Source organism: Micrasema longulum, unplaced genomic scaffold (assembly GCF_059751315.1).
Source record: "Micrasema longulum isolate JH-2025_06_02 unplaced genomic scaffold, ASM5975131v1 h1tg001676l, whole genome shotgun sequence".
Classification (NCBI taxonomy): domain Eukaryota; kingdom Metazoa; phylum Arthropoda; class Insecta; order Trichoptera; family Brachycentridae; genus Micrasema; species Micrasema longulum.
The window spans coordinates 91,067-107,932 of record NW_028278855.1 but is presented as its reverse complement, the minus strand read 5'-3'; the positions used below and the strand labels follow the sequence as shown (position 1 = coordinate 107,932).

The 16,866-nt window shown below is 32.8% G+C and overlaps 1 pseudogene across 1 annotated transcript in view; it reads right to left on the bottom strand.

Moving 5' to 3' along the window:
• Positions 1 to 3,424: 3,424 nt before the first annotated feature.
• LOC148274339 (proline dehydrogenase 1, mitochondrial pseudogene) overlaps positions 3,425 to 16,866 on the bottom strand; it is a 50,919-nt pseudogene continuing 37,477 nt past the window's right edge. The window contains exons 2-3 of the transcript XR_015824314.1: positions 5,068 to 5,189; positions 3,425 to 3,511 (exon numbers count right to left, since the gene is read on the bottom strand). The product of XR_015824314.1 is annotated as a proline dehydrogenase 1, mitochondrial pseudogene (transcript). The remainder of the gene's footprint in view (positions 3,512 to 5,067; positions 5,190 to 16,866) is intronic.

Genomic DNA, 16,866 nt, shown 5'->3' with positions numbered 1-16,866 from the left:
AGTTTTAGTCCCGACACTTACGTATGGAAGTGAAACATGGAACTGGCAGAGGAAGAATTGAAAGCCGAGTGAACGCGGTTGAAATGCGATCTCTTCGACGAATACGTAGGAAATCAATGTATGACAAGGTTACAAATGATGAAATCAGGCGAGAGTGTAAATCGGCGGCCTCCGTGGTGTAGTGGTCAAGACGCTTGACTCACGCACGGAAGGTTCCGGGTTCGATTCCCGGTGAGAACACAAAAAAAAACTGTGATTTTTCTCAAGCCTGGTTGTTCTGTAATGTAATTCACCACTGTGATTGGGCCTCCTGGCCTGTTGTGGTGCAAAAAAAAAAAAATGAAAATCTGAGTCAAGTATAATTGATAAGATCAAGAAAGGGTCTCTGAGGTGATTTAGTCATGTAGAACTAATGGACGACGAAAGAATGGTAAAACAAGTATACATGGTGAAAATGACGATCAAGGAAGACGTGGCATGATCAGATAAGTCTGGTCCTGTCAAAAGCAGACAGAACCGAAGGGCATGTATGACAAGATGAAGATGTATGAATTTGGAATAATTTTGGCCAGGATAGACGTGTATGGCGGTACCTTCTATTTGTCTACCCCTATGGGGAAATGACGTGATGATAGCAGTGGTAACATTTTTTTTACTTAACTTTTTTTTATGCAACTGGGCCACGTTTTCGCAGTTTACACCAATGTATTGGATGTACGAATGTTTACATAATCTATTTCTGTACCGATATTAGTAATCGTTTCCCAAGTATGTGTGGGCGGCGTCTGCCTCTATTTCCGTCAAATAAACATGGTACGTTCTGTGTTTACCGCTATGAAAATGCGAAAAATGGCATATCTCGTAACCTTCCGTGTCTGTCGAAAAATTCCATTTTAATTAGTGCGACAGTGTGTATCAAGAAACATTTTTATGTTGTGAAAACAGGGTATGTCTCGTCAATTATTTATTAATTTATTCACTCGAAATTACACTCGTTTACACATTTACGAACATATTAAGGCTTTTTAGGCTGTGCCCGTGTTAAGCCATAATAATTATAGTCCTTAAAATGTAATATGATTAGAACGACAGTTGTCAGAAAAAGTGACGACATAACTTTGTAGTAACGTCAAAGGAGTTATTTATATTGACACATGAAAAATCATTTGTATCTGGCGTGTTAATTTATTTTTTTATTACAATGCTTGAATTACAATATTTGAGTTTGTCCAAATGTTCATAGACAGAAGACTGGATTTCACCCCCTCGGGGGTCATTAAGATTAACAAATTACAACAGGGATGGAGAATACCTTAAATAAGGGAATATGGAAGTCAAACTTGACTTCTTGTTGACTTCCACATTCCCTTATTTAAGGTATTCTCCATCCCTGTTGTAAATTGTTAATCACAATGCTTGAAACATAAATCAACATGAGTATATAAAATCAGCTTTAAAACTAAAATAAACCTATTTATTAACGACGTTCTTACAAGGTTACACCATTTTGCAAAAACGTTAGAGATGAGACAAATTGATGAATGTAAATTGATCGAATAAAAAAAAAAATCGTTTGATGTTGTTCATGAAAAAAGTATAAATGTCTCATTTTTTGGTGAACAATTATGTTAAACACACTATAATAGGCTTGTTTTTCATATTAATTTTCGGAAACAGAGTTTCACGATTGCATGAAATAACTGATAAAATCGATTTGATCAGTGATCAGTAATTTCCCATCACTAATGAAATTAGTTTGACAGCTGTCATTCTAATCAAGCTATATTTTAAGGACTATAACAATAATGAAAAACACGTAGTAAAATATATTTAATTAAAATAACATGTGACGCAATATAATAACAATCCAGAAAAATAAAGATAATATAAAAAAAATAATAATATTAAAACGAAATATAAATAGTTCAAATTTAGTTTCATACATATATTACATCAAATAGACAAAATAATAGAATCATCCTAATAATATAGACCCAAAATCTCACGACAAAAACTGCGGGGACCTCAGAGTAATAATGCGCCAAGCTGTAGAGGCGCCCAAACGTAGGAAAACCATTCTATGACTATTGGGTATTAAGTTAGCCACAGTTCACAGCAAAACAATGGGCCGTACTCAGGTCGAGATTTGCCAAATGGACATTAATTTGCATTGCAAATATTTTTGAATATGAACCTGTGCATTTATTATTGCAGGGTTATTCCAATTTATTTTTCTAAAATAATCGACTTTGCAATTAAGGAATCGAATGAACCACCAGCGTTGGGGTCCCTTCAATTAATTTATTTTATTTATTTTGTTTATTACACATACATACAATGTCCTTAAGGGTGCTATTAGGGATCTTATCGCGGGAGGAGAGAGGAAATAAATTTGCTTTCAGAATATCACCCCTGGGCTGCTATTCTAAACACTTTTACAGCAGCCCCGGTTAGGTTAGTCTCAATCTAACACGACTCAGCCTGTTCTAAGTTGGAGTGTCTAAAAAGTAGTTAATATTTTTTTATTTCTCGTCATATTATTATTTATTTTTGGCAGAATAATAAATATCATAAAGTTAGAGTAAGATATATCATAAAATAATAATGTAGATTATATTCAACAAGTGTAAATTAAATCACAATTTAAAAGACCTAATATTTTATACGGTAACTAGCGGACCCGACAGACGTTGTCTATTACCTTGGAAAAATACTTTTCATTGATAAGTAGGTACCCAGGTGCTTGTTTGTGATTAAATTCCAAAACTAAAAATCGTTAATATTCAAATATTGAATTTAAGTAGGTACCACCTAGGTACTTGTTTATGGTTGAATTCCAAAACATAAAATAAAATCTTTTTTCAAATATGGCATTCTTTTTGCAAACGTCAAACTCCGGTCTTTTCACCAACAGAGGGGTGTACTTATGTAGAAATACGATTTTCAAAAATGTATTGAATTTATTATTTTATATATTATTAATATTATTTTAGTTATATTGGTAAATCCAGTAAAAATAAATAAATGGGTATAAATAAAAAGGAATTTAAGGAAATAATCTAAATGAGATCCACAAAAAACAAATGCTGTTTGTAAACATTAAAAAACAAACTTTTGTACACATAAAAAAACAACATCTTTCCATTTTTTTTTGTAAATGCATTCTCCTCAAATGCAACCCTGGTAGATCGATAAATAAAACATTTATGCTCCTTACTTCATTTTTGCATATTAGATTGCAGTTATTAATATTTGAAAACACGCACAGCGCAAAGATCTATATTTCTCTAAAAACCGCACGTAAATCGATTAAGCCGTTTAGCAGTTCAGTGACATCACACGTACAGGGGAATTATATATATATACGAGTATATATATAAATATATAAAGATTAAATAAACGTTTAGTAATTTCTATTCCATACCTGACTTCTCTTTCTTCCGCTTCTTCCTGAGTGATATCTTCTTCAGCCGAGTAATCAAGGATCGGCTTCACACCAAATTGACGTAATCTTCAAAATAAATAAAAAAAATGCATAAATTATCAACAAGGTTGTGATATTCTGATGTATCAGGTACCTAATGGGTATTAATGAAGGTACTCGGGAAAAATGGGCTCATTACATTCATCAGTTTTCGAGACGTCTATTTATTTTTTCTCTTCTAAATGATTTCAATAGAATGATTTTTACCTTTAATTATATTTAATTTCCTCTCCATATACAAGTGTTTTTTCTATCCTATTCTAATTTTTTTTTACCATTTTAATTTTATTCTCCAATTGTATTTTGTTAATTATAATTTTTAATGTTATTGGTTTTATTTCCAAAGTGTACCAATGTAGTAGGTATATTTAATCACGTATGCCTTGTGGTGTAATGGTCAGGGCTTTTGCCTACCATGCAAGAGGTCTCGGGTTCGATTCCCGGCAGGGTTAATAAGAAATATTTATTTAATACGGTGTTTTTACACTAAATATTTCATAGTCTCTGGGCTGGTACCTGAAGCGTAAGACTGATCATCTTACCTTCATGTAACAAAAATAATCAAGGTACGCTGCGATTGGGGTACCAATGCAGTGCCCTATGCACCATTATATGCGGATAGGGAATGATGGGGATGATGATGTGCACAATAAAAGGTGGTAATCCATGTAAAAAAATAAATAAACATACTTATCAATTATTAGTAAGGATGTGTTTGGTAAAATTCCTTTTAAAAGAGGTTATGTTAAATAATAAATGAGCATTATAATTTTGATTTAAAAAAGTAATGATTGGCATTGGTAAAGTAATGATTGGCATTGGTAAAGAATGATTGGCATTGGTAAAGTAATGATTGGCATTGGTAAAGTAATGATTGGCATTAGTAAATTAATGATTGGCATTGGTAAAGTAATGATTGGCATTGGTAAAGAATGATTGGCATTGGTAAAGAAATGATTGGCATTGGTAAAGTAATGATTGGCATTGGTAAAGTAAGGATTGGCATTGGTAAAGATACTTAAAACTGAAGAAAACGTTCATGGAAATAATATAACTAGGCTAGAAATAAATCTGAAAAAAAAGAGGAAATAAATAAGTGCGAGATCGGAGAAAACAAGGAGTGGCAGTAGAATTACTGGTGGAAACCGTATTTATAAAATAAAAATGAGTTTGAGGGTACAAATGAAATCAAATAGACTCAATAATGGATAGAACACGAGGAAAAAAAGTAGAAATTAAATAACGGGAAATCTAAATAAATAGGAAGAGTGAAAAATTGGAAAAGGATCGATGATATAAAAAATATATAATTCATGAGGAAAAAAATTATACAAGGAAGATTTAGCCAAGGCAGGATAAAGAAAGAAAAGATGATAGTAGAAAGAGAGGAATCTGAGTAAACAAGGAATGTAGGAATTGATAAAGATAGATCGATGAAATAAACAAAATAATACAACTTAAAGACACACATATCGGAAGGTTTATAAGGGGAAAAGGCAGGAGAAGGACAGAAACGGGATTAGAAAGTAGAGGATCGGAATAAACAGGAAGAATGGCAGAGCCACGAAAAGTCCCAGCCGTACCTGTCTAAACAGGGGATGATTCTTTCACGATCCTCGCCCGCCACGAAGTGCCCGTAAAATGTCTTCTTCATGAACAAACGAAACAAATTTTCGCCAAAGACGCTCTTCATCAGGTTCATCAACTATGGACAATAGATACAACCACCGAATTAGTTAAAAACAGTTTTAATATAGATGTACATCTGTATATGGTATGGCACGTAATGGCATAATGGGAAAATTCCAATACAGCAATAGAATATAATATTTTTAGGGTGTGAACCGCCAGTAGGGTCGCAGTGAGTCACATCTTGCTGGAAGGTGTGATTCTATTAAATGATGCGAATACCCAGTTGCATTGCACCGGCAACACTACTGCACAACAAATCGTATTCTATACACAAAAGTTCCTTTAAACAACAACAACAACAAACCATCACGCCGTTTCCCCGTAGGGGTAGGCAGAGATGATAGAACGCCATAACACTCTATCTTGGCATACAGACCTCGCTTCCTCATACATCTTCTTATGCACGCACGCCGATTATTCCTACTTTTGACATGTCCATCTTCAAGTATTTGATGGACTCGATCGTGCCATGTCTTTCTCGGTCTTCCTCGTTTTCTGCATCCATCAACATTTGCATCGTAGATCCTTTTAGTCGTTCTTTCGCTGTCCATTCGCTCTACATGTCCAAACCAACGCAGCACCCCTTTCTTGATTCTGTCAATAATGCATGTCTCAGCCTTACACACTGCACGGATCTCGACATTTATGCACATATCATACATCGTTTTACCACACATTCGCCTGAGGGATCGCATTTCGACAGCATTCAACCTACTTTCATCATTATTTTTCCAATTCCATACTTCGCTCCCATACATTAGAGTTGGAACTAGAACTCCGTTGTGAACTGCTAGTTTAGCCTCCTGCGATAAACATTTGTTTGCTAAAGTAGATTTTAGTTCCTTTAAGTAGATAATAATAATGTTAACTGTTTATTTGTGAATGCATTATTCACTCACAATGCTAATAAAAAAATGCGTTAAAAGTCCGTTTTCTGAAATAAATGACTTCTTATTGGTAATTCAACTACACACTTTTTATCGCAAATTCACAGCTTTATCAGGGGTACTCTACCTTGATTGTGCCAAAAGATAACATTTTTAATTAATAAATTCCAATGAGATGAACGCTAAGCCTTTTTTATCAGTGCAGAAGTAAACTTATTACGAAGGCATATGAATGTGCGTTTGCAACGGAGATTGGGGAGATACTGACGAAAGACTTCATTTGGTTTAATATGGCTTTGGTTTGTGATTTATTTATTTATTTATTATCATTATATTACATACACAAAATTATAATTTATGTAAAGTTGCTTTGACTGTCTAACTAGGGCTATTTACCCCGTTCTAAAACAGTCAAAAAAATATAAAAAAACATTAATCAATTTATAGAAACAGTTATAAAGATACAGGACAAAGTGAAAAACAAAGTAAAAAATGGAGTAAAAACATGGTAAAAAATGTAGTAAAAACATAGTAAGATTGTAGTAAAATTGTAGTAAAAACATAGTAAAAAATGTAGTAAAAAAAAAAACGTAGCAAAAAAAAAAAATTATAAAAACAAAGTAATAAATGCAGTGAAAACATAAAAAACAGAATACATAGTAAGAAACATATTTAAAGTCATAATAAAAATGAATGTATGTTGTATAGCAAAAAGCATATTTAAAGAAAGAAGAAAAAAACAGCATATTAAAAAATAAAGTAAAAGATGTAATAAAAAATTAAAAAAATAAATACATAGTTAAAACCAGTAAAAAAGACATGAGGATCTAAAAAATTAAATCAGTAAAAAAACTAAAAATATATATTAACAATTTAAATTAAAACATGTGTTGGCCATCTAACAGCCACCATTAACCCCTCAGACTCCCTGCGACCAATTTCTCCAAGGAAAGTAGCCAGCAACCTCTTTAGCTTGTGGTTCTTGCAACATTTCCATGACTCTGGCATAATATTATATAGCTTTTGTCCTATGTAGGAGTATTGTCTCTGTGCCAAAGAAGTTCTTACTATTTGTTGAGAAATCAGATCGTTACTGGAACTCCGAGTCTCATATTGATTGCAAATATACTGTACATATTATGTAGTATGTACTACCAACATAAACGAGAGATTCTTCCCCTCCAAGATTAGGTCTGTAAAGTATAGGTGTTTCAAGTCCCGGACTTGAAACACCTATACCATGCACTGGCAAATTCTGTGTTGACTTACGGTCTAATTGGTTGGGGAGCTTGCACAAAAACCACCCTTGAACCTGTAGCAATTGCACAGAAATCTTTAATCCGAGTCATCTTAAAAAAAACATTTCGCTATCCAAGTGACTTGCTCTTCAAAGAATTCAGAGTACTGAATATTATTCAACAGTATATATTGAGAACGGTAGTGGTTACACACATAAAGAGAGACATTTACCCAAGCGTCAACCACAACCATAACACAAGATACTCTAATAGGGATCTGATACTAAGTGAAGGGGTCAACACTGTTCTGGCATCGAGACAACACTATAACGTAGGCAAAAAGGTCCATAACCTTTTGCCAGAATCGTGGAAAGACGGGAGTGTTGTCAAGTTACGGAAGGTGTTGACCTCGCTCTTTCATGACATTGGTCGTAGGGAGTCAGAAAAGTTGATGCATGCCACGGATTGGAGAACCTTACTGGATGTCAAAAATAAAATATAAAAAATAAAGAATAATTTAAAAAATATATATTTATAGATGACAACCATGAAGTTTCGCATAAATAAATTGTCTATGTTTTTATGAATGTATGTATGTGTATGCGCATGCGTGTATGTACGTGTGTGTGTATGTACATATGTATATATGTGTATATTTATATATACATGTGTGTATATATGTGTATGTATGTATGTATATGAATCAAAATGTGTATCCGAATAAGTATATATTGTGTTTGACTGTGCTCTATATTAATTTGTTAAGTATTATAATATATTAAAATGTAATTGCCTAGCTTGGAACGGGGTATGTACCCTTGTTAGCTGGGCAAAGTGAATATGGAATTGTATTTTGATAATAAGTGTGAATAAATAAATAAATAAATAAATAAATATATTAAGTAGGGGGCTAACCTTTTAACATCGTCAGGTTTGACCAGTGGTCCTCCGAGTATGCGGCTTTTTTTTTGGTATATGTGTATATTAGAGTGGGCCGATGACGTATGAAGTTTTTTATTTTTTTAGACATCAAATTGAAAGGGCTCCAAAAAGTTGAAAAGGGTTTATGGCTGTCTGAACATTCTATTAATTATCTATAGTGATAATATAATTTTTTTTGTTAGTAAAGATATAACTTAATCACATTTCGAATTTGAACACGTTTTAAAACTACCGAAATGCAAAAAGTTTACACTCCGCGGAACTGATTCCGTTGAGCGCCTGGCTAATATTGACGAAAACAATGCCACCCATTTAATACGAAACAAAGTGCAACTCACGCCCTTAGGTGCTTATTTAATAATTAATATATATAATAATTTTGTATTACTACTAAAATCGCTTTAATGAAATTTTATCGACTTCTCTTGGTTTAAAATCTTCTCCTTATATTGCTTTTTCAAATTTTAAAGATTACTTGCTATACTTGTTATTCCTTCTTTATTTTTTCTTTTTTCTCTGCTGCCATTGGCATGTTTTTATACTTTTAAACTACTTATAATTACTTATATTATATATGTTAATAAAATCAATATATTGCTGCTCTTACTATAATGTGTCATTAATTTTGAAGATGTTTTTTAAATTGACCTAAATTTAAATTTACTGTCTTATATTTCACTTAAAGATTCTTCTCATCGTTTCTTTGAATCCCTTAAAATAAATATGTGTTTATGTTTCTCCTTTTTTTAAAAAAAATGTTATTACTATTTTATTTTATTTTTACATCTGAGCATGTTTTTCATTCTTTATTTCCATTCTTAATTCTTAATTACTCTTACAAATTTTCTTCATTTTTAATATTATTTCCATTTCCACTCACTACAAACTACAAACCTTAAAATATATTTTTTTCGCTTAAATTTTAATTTTTAAACAACTTTCATTTATGTTTTCTTTTTCCTTCTCTATTTTATACTTTCATAATTAACCTTACATTTAATTGCTTTTTAATATGGAAACTTCACTGGTCCATTAGAATTAAGTCCAATTGTGTAAAATATTAAACTTTGTAACTGTACTGTATGTTTCCTGAATAAAAGAAAATAAAAAAAAATAAAGTTTAATGCATATTTTAAAATTTTATTGGACTGATTTTCTTACTTAAATACAAAATGACAACCGGTTTAGCGCAAAAAATTGACTTTTTCGAAAACTTCAAGGTCTGATTGAGGGCCAAAAATTAAAAAAAAAAAAAAATTCTGAGTCAAAAGGAAACTTTTTAGACCCCTTTTATTTAAACATTAGGAGAAAAAAAATTATCGGCCCCCTCTTGTGTATATGGTATAGGTGTTTCCTCATCAGCACTGCAGAACCTACCATCTAGAAACATGAGAAGGTTCATGCTAGCAAGGTGTTTGTTCAATCTGCAGTGCTCTGTAAGGGCTCTAGAGATAACCCTCACTTGATTTCAAGGAATTTTCTGCCATCCTTCATGGCTTTTACCTTTTAAAAAAAACCATTTACCTTAACATCCAATTCTCACACTTCTACCATTACAATTCCTCCAAATCGAACATATTTATTTGTGATGTTCCCACCTACTTTTTCCTATTATCTTAACGTGACATTATGCATTTGCGAAACATCAAAATAATTCCAAAAAAGATCACAGTGTATATTCGAAACTTCATTAGAAGATAATTGATATTTTGGAAAATAGAGCGGTCGTAAAAATCACAAAATATAATGTGGTTATCATTTCGAATAAAACAAAAATACGGAAACGAGAAAATAATGTAAACATCAAATGTGGCACCCAAATATTAATTAGTTGTCAATCTAAAAAAACCCAAATATTTCTTTAATGTGCGGACATACTGAATTTTTAATCCATATTGGTCGGAGGGAGTCAGAGAAATTGTTGTCCGATGTAGAAGGACGTAAGCTGATTTCTTGTTTTACTAGTAATGACTTAGGACTTAGGATATAGAGATTTTGGTATTATTTATGTTTTCACTGTAAATTATTATTTACTTTTAAGACTGAAAAAGCACACATAATAATAAAACTGTAATTACTTTTTAAAATTATTACAAAATACATAACTTACTGCCTTAAAACGGGGAAGCTATCCCTAGTTAGGCAGATTAGCAACAAAAAAAAACTGCATTTTTGTTAAATTTGTGATTTATTTGAGAAGATTTTTCTTGTGAATGCCTGCATCAATGCTAAACTACTTAAAACATAACCAAACAACTTTGTGCCTATTAATTTTTGGTTTTAATAAAATACGCACGCGCATTTGTGTCATATTTTTAGTGACACAAATAGTACAAGTTGCTCTCAGTAATATAAGGAGACTCATTTCTATCATTTATTGAATGGTACAATATTTCTTTCATATGTTTGTATTTTATTTGTTAATCTAATTTTTAATATCCTACACATTTTTTTTTGTCTTTTACAGCTTCTCTATATTTTCTTAGACCAACAATATTTCTAAACACGGCTTATTCTTTTATTTCTTTATATTGTATGTTGTTTATATACTCGTGTTTTATTTAACTTTTATGTTTATAAAAGCCTTATCAGCGTGAAAAATTAATTGAAAAAATAATAGTATAGTTGGTTCTTGCAGTATAAGTAGAATCATTTCTGTCCCATGTGTAATGGTTCAAGTAGTATATCTAGAATATTTCTGTTGGTTTTACAAATTACTCCATTGATAATCTGTAAACAACAACTTCTTCTTAACAAGTTTAACTTTTGACTTTTGATTCCATTTTCGACATGTATTATAAATTTGTATTATTTTAATTTTCTATCATTACTTTGTATGTTTTGTATATTGTTTTGATTATTTTGCAAATTGTTTTAATTACCTGTTTATTGTTTTAATATGTTAATAAATATTTTTGATTTATATACCGAAGAGTCCCGACTTAACACGGAATTTTCTAACAAGTCGGGACATAAACATATAATTGTGTCTATGTAAAATTGTGTATTTTGTGCATTAAATAAAAAAATAAAATAAAAATGTTCTGTAGCTAAATAATTGGGGTTCGAACCGTCAGTAGGGTTGCAGTGAGTCACATCGTGCTGGAGGATGTGATTCTGTTAAATGCTGCGAATGCTCAGTTGCATTCCACCGGCAACACTACTGACTGTCCAACTTGCTAGCGTCCACGTCGCGAACCCTGGGCAATGGGATCACCCTCATAACGGTTTGATCACAGCATATAATAAGAGGATGAAAGGCGAGTTTCCGGCGTCTCCAAATCATCCAGCCAGCTATGGGAGGGTAACCCCGATAGAAAAATCCACCAGAAAAGGTAACGGGAAACCACTATGGTCATCTTTTCCCAGGAATCACTATGGCGAGTACATCCAACAAGCAGTTCTCCTGGCCTTGGAGTAGCGCATGATCAAAATGCTTTCGCTGTAGTGATCGTCAACGTCGGGAGACCTGATAGGGCACCGCAAGAAAGAGAAAAAGCTAAATAATTGGGTTCATATTAACGTTTGTTCCTACCCTGAAAAGGTGCACTTTTGAAGGTATACTTGTATGCCCGCCCATCAAAGATTTCTTTTATTACACGTGTCTGCGGAACGACACACCCTAGTGAGAAAAGGTTCTATCGAGAACTCAGCCATTTTAGAGAGTATACATTTTTACGTTCGTGATGGTTATCTCCGCCAGCGTCAGCACAGACTGTTTTACCTCCCGGCTTCCAGAACCGACCTGCCTCTGGTTATGCCGATTGGAAAAGCAGTCCGGCAGCTGAACACTATCACTTTGGAGATCGACATCTTTCGCATCAGTGAAACAATGCTTAAGAGGCAAATACTCCTGCTATTGGAGAATATTATACCTTAATAATGTCGAACGATTGCTCAAAGGTTCCTGGTTTGATATGTTGTCTTAATATTTTGTCATTTGTAATGGTATTTTGGAACATATATGGTTCCTGGTTGTGTCCCTATAAACTGCGTTTCTGTAAATAATTAATGAATGTTTCATGTTCTTTAATAAATAAATAATACTAGCTTTTGTATGTGTAATACAATATTTTAATTATTAAACAAAACATAGATTTTTTCAATTTTATTTAGAAACAGAAAAAAACTTAATATTGACAATACTGTAAAGACGGGACACGGTTAAAGTAGGAAGGAAAGAAGAAGGATAAGAAAAACTTTAATATTCAGATAGTGACATTTCAATCGGGATTTAAATAAGAAAATAAATTTATTTGAATTTGACACGTTCAAAATAATTATGAAACCTAATGTAATATTATTTTGATTAAAGTAAACATATAAAATGGTACTCAAATTTTAGATATATTTATTGTAAATTCAATGACAATGCAAGAAAGGATAGGAATATGGAAAAAGGATGAGGAATACCTGGTAAGGGTTGGCATGCAGGTATTTAGGTTGGTGCCTCCGACAAAGTGGCCGAAGAAACTCATTTTCATCATCAGGTAGAAACCACGTTCACCGAGTATTTTTCTTGATAGTTCAAGTAGCTAAATTAAAAAAAAAAAAAAACATTACATTATTTTGTAATAGAGAAGCTACATAGTACCTACGTCAAGAGATGTCAGTTCATAAGATTAAATAGGACAGTTTTTTTTTTGTGTCTGTTTTTGAACCTTTTTGTAAGCCCGGTGTTGTGTTTTGTATCAATTTCAAACGATGTTATTTGCATCTTCACATAATGTTCTCAATCAAATCTAAATGGTAATGAATTGCAACGTATTTTTTTCATTTATTTACGAAATCAAATGAGTCTTTTTGCTTCAAGTACAATTATTCTAGGAACTTAGTAATGAAAATGAAGTAAAAGCACATTATATCTCGAGCCCGGGACCTAGTGCATGTTAGTTAAACGTACAAAACATCATACCACTAGGAAGAAAAAATGTGCATCGTCCAGGTCGTTAAATAGAATTAAAGTTATACGTAATTTTTTCTTCAATACCATTGATTCATTACTCAGACAATTGCAAAATACCAAAAGAATCAAGTGTCACTTTTTTTTACAAAAATGAAAAGTGATATTGCTTAAATAATATCAAAAACATTTCTAAACAAATCGTCCTGATCGTAGAATAGCGACGAATATGCGAAAAATGCGACATTTCTCTTTATCTCATATTTTATCTCGAAAATGTTATATAAAGGTTTTATACACCAGGTTGGAAAAAAAACATATAAACACGGTTTTTTAGGGCCAAACCGCGAAACTTCAGAACATTCCTCGTAGTAAGCTTTAAAAAAAATCCAAATGAAAATTTTCCAAAAAGTCATTTTACTTTTTATTTTATTTTTTATGATCTCAAAATGGAGTAAATCTTTAATTTATTGGACTGGCATCCCTTCTGTAAACCTCTATCACTCCCTGACAAAAAAAATGCAACAAAAACGTATTTGACCAACGAAGCGATACGCACCAGACGCGGACAAGGGAAGCGGCTGGGTAGGAGGAGAGGGGTAGGGGTTTGTGGAGGGATTGCTAGTCCGAGAAATTAAAGATTTTTTCCATTTTGAGATTATATATACAGGGTGTTCTTTAAACCCCGTCACATCCGAAACCACGATGGTCAGACAACAAAAACAAATCTATCTGGTCTAAACAAATCGTCCTGATCGTAGAATAGCGACGAATATGCGAAAAATGCGACATTTCTCTTTATCTCATATTTTATCTCGAAAATGTTATATAAAGGTTTTATACACCAGGTTGGAAAAAAAACATATAAACACGGTTTTTTAGGGCCAAACCGCGAAACTTCAGAACATTCCTCGTAGTAAGCTTTAAAAAAAATCCAAATGAAAATTTTCCAAAAAGTCATTTTACTTTTTATTTTATTTTTTATGATCTCAAAATGGAGTAAATCTTTAATTTATTGGACTGGCATCCCTTCTGTAAACCTCTATCACTCCCTGACAAAAAAAATGCAACAAAAACGTATTTGACCAACGAAGCGATACGCACCAGACGCGGACAAGGGAAGCGGCTGGGTAGGAGGAGAGGGGTAGGGGTTTGTGGAGGGATTGCTAGTCCGAGAAATTAAAGATTTTTTCCATTTTGAGATTATATATACAGGGTGTTCTTTAAACCCCGTCACATCCGAAACCACGATGGTCAGACATATTGGCACATTAAATATTTTTTTTAGAAATAATAAAATTTAAAAAATAAAATATCCAAAAAAGCAAATGGTTGCTTACTTCTGCAGGGGAGAAACTAGGAGGGGGGGGGGGGAGGAATCTGATACTGCGCCGCGCTCCCCTCACTTCTCTCTTGCAGAAGTAAGCAACCATTTGTTTTTTTAAATTACTTTATTTAAAAAAAAATCTTGGTTCTAAATATTTTTTAAATATGCTAATATGTCTTCTTGCCCATACTGATCATTGTAGTTTCGGATGTGACAGGGTTTAAAGAACACCCTGTATATATGTGTGTATTTTTTTAAAATGACTTTTAAATTTTTTTTATTAGAATTTTTTATAAAGCTTACTATGAGAAACGTTTCTCTGAAGTTTCGCGGTATGGCCCTGGAAAAACGGTGTATAACTAGCTCAAGTATCTTTTGTATTTATCAAGTTGTGACATGAAGTGAAAAAAAAAAAATAACCGCTCGTAAGTAAAGTTGAAGAAAATAACATACGTCGCTGTTCTACGATCATGACGAAATGTTCTGCTAACACAGCAAAAAATTTTCCAATGTACACAATTAACTATAAAACATCTGTTGATAAAATACATAAAATTCAATCAACAATATTAGATGGATGTTCAGTTTTTTATTTTTCCTCATTATTTCTAAACTAATTGTTATTTGGATATGTCTGAACAAATTAACTGTGCTGAATCGATGTACCTATCTTCTATACGTTATTATTCAAAGTTTGAGAACAGCATTATTTTTTTTCTTCTTGTTCTAAATACTATATAGTCGGAATGAAAATTCGACAGCAAAATTATTTTTAAAAAAAATAGGAGCTGCTTATTTTTACTGCAAAAGGTATGTCCCTTCTAACTACTGACTATAGTGCGAAGATCTGGTGGGATAATCGTCCGTGGTCTTGCTAAGGAACCTCCAGATTTGCTTTATTAAGACGAGGAAACCACAGAAAACTCATCCAGGAGAAGTTGGACGATTGACAGACATTAAGACATCAGACATGTGAATTTGAAATAGAAATACAAGCACATATAAATTTTTGCCTTCTTTCAAATTTAAATATAGAATCAGATAAATGTAATTGTCCTATTGTAGATGTTGTAAATAATCATAAATATTTAGGATTAATTATTGATCCTAAATTTAGCTGAGGTGTTCATATTGATGGAATCTGCGACAGATTAAGGTACTGGCTTAAGGTTATTTATGAAATTAAAAGCGTACTACCTTTCAAAACGTTAAGATACATATATACCTCGCTCATTGAATCCATTGTATCTTACGGAGTGCGTGTCTGGGGTCTCACCTTCCGGTCTCATCTGGGTAAAATTTATGATATTCAGGTGAGACTGTTGAGGGAGATTGTACCGGATAGCATAATCCGTGAGGCGAAACATATGGGCGAAGGTGTATATTTTAAATTCTGTAATGTCCTGCCGGTAAAACAACTTTGTGACTACAAATTGATTGTAGATCACTTTGTTGATCCGGAATATAAAAAAAGAGTTTCCCTCACTCACAACACTAGATTAAAAACTAAGGGCTCCCTGTCTATTCCCCGAATTACAAATTACTTCGGAGAGCGAACATTAAATTGCGTTGTTCCAAGATTGTTCAATGATCTCCCTCAAACCATCATTAACATGAAAAATCTTCAAATGAAAAAAAAAGAACTGAAGAAATATCTTCTAGATACTTTATAGTGCCTGTTTATAAATAAATCTGTAAAATATAAATAAAATAAATGTAATATAGACCTGTCATAAAAAAAAAAAATGTGTCCCACCGAAAAGTCTTTAGACTTAGTGGGTAACAAATAATTATATATATTTATTTAATTATAAAATAAACGCTGCTCTGCAGCACTGAAACTGAAAAAAAACCATCCGTTCCACTTAGTGATAGTGTTTGGCATTTCATGTCCTAGTTTTATTTATTTCAACAATAACCTGCACTATTTTTACCATGAATGATATCACCTCACGGGATGAGTCCTCGTGACTTATTACTGTCGTGATATCTCCCAAATCTTCATCCAGACTTCTAATTTAATTGACGCTACTTCTCAGCGTCCCGTACATTATTCTGGTTTATGTCGATAGATACCGAGTATTATGTGACCGACCCTTTGCAATCAGTCTCACTTTCAACATGACGCACGAGGCCAGCAAAGTCACATAGTTCAAATATGTCAGATGATGATTGAGAGGAATGCAGAAGTTGGCAGGCGAGTTATGGTTTAAGAGCCAAGGATTGAGAATAGTGAATATCTTCTAGTGCCTCACGAGTCAAGACTCGACTGGCTAACCCACGCAGACTGCGCGACACCGACTTGACTTGGCTTATTTATCAAGAAAAAAAATAAGTGAAGTATTTTGAAATCACGTTTGAAGAAGCAAAACGTAATTGCTCAAAAACTGAAA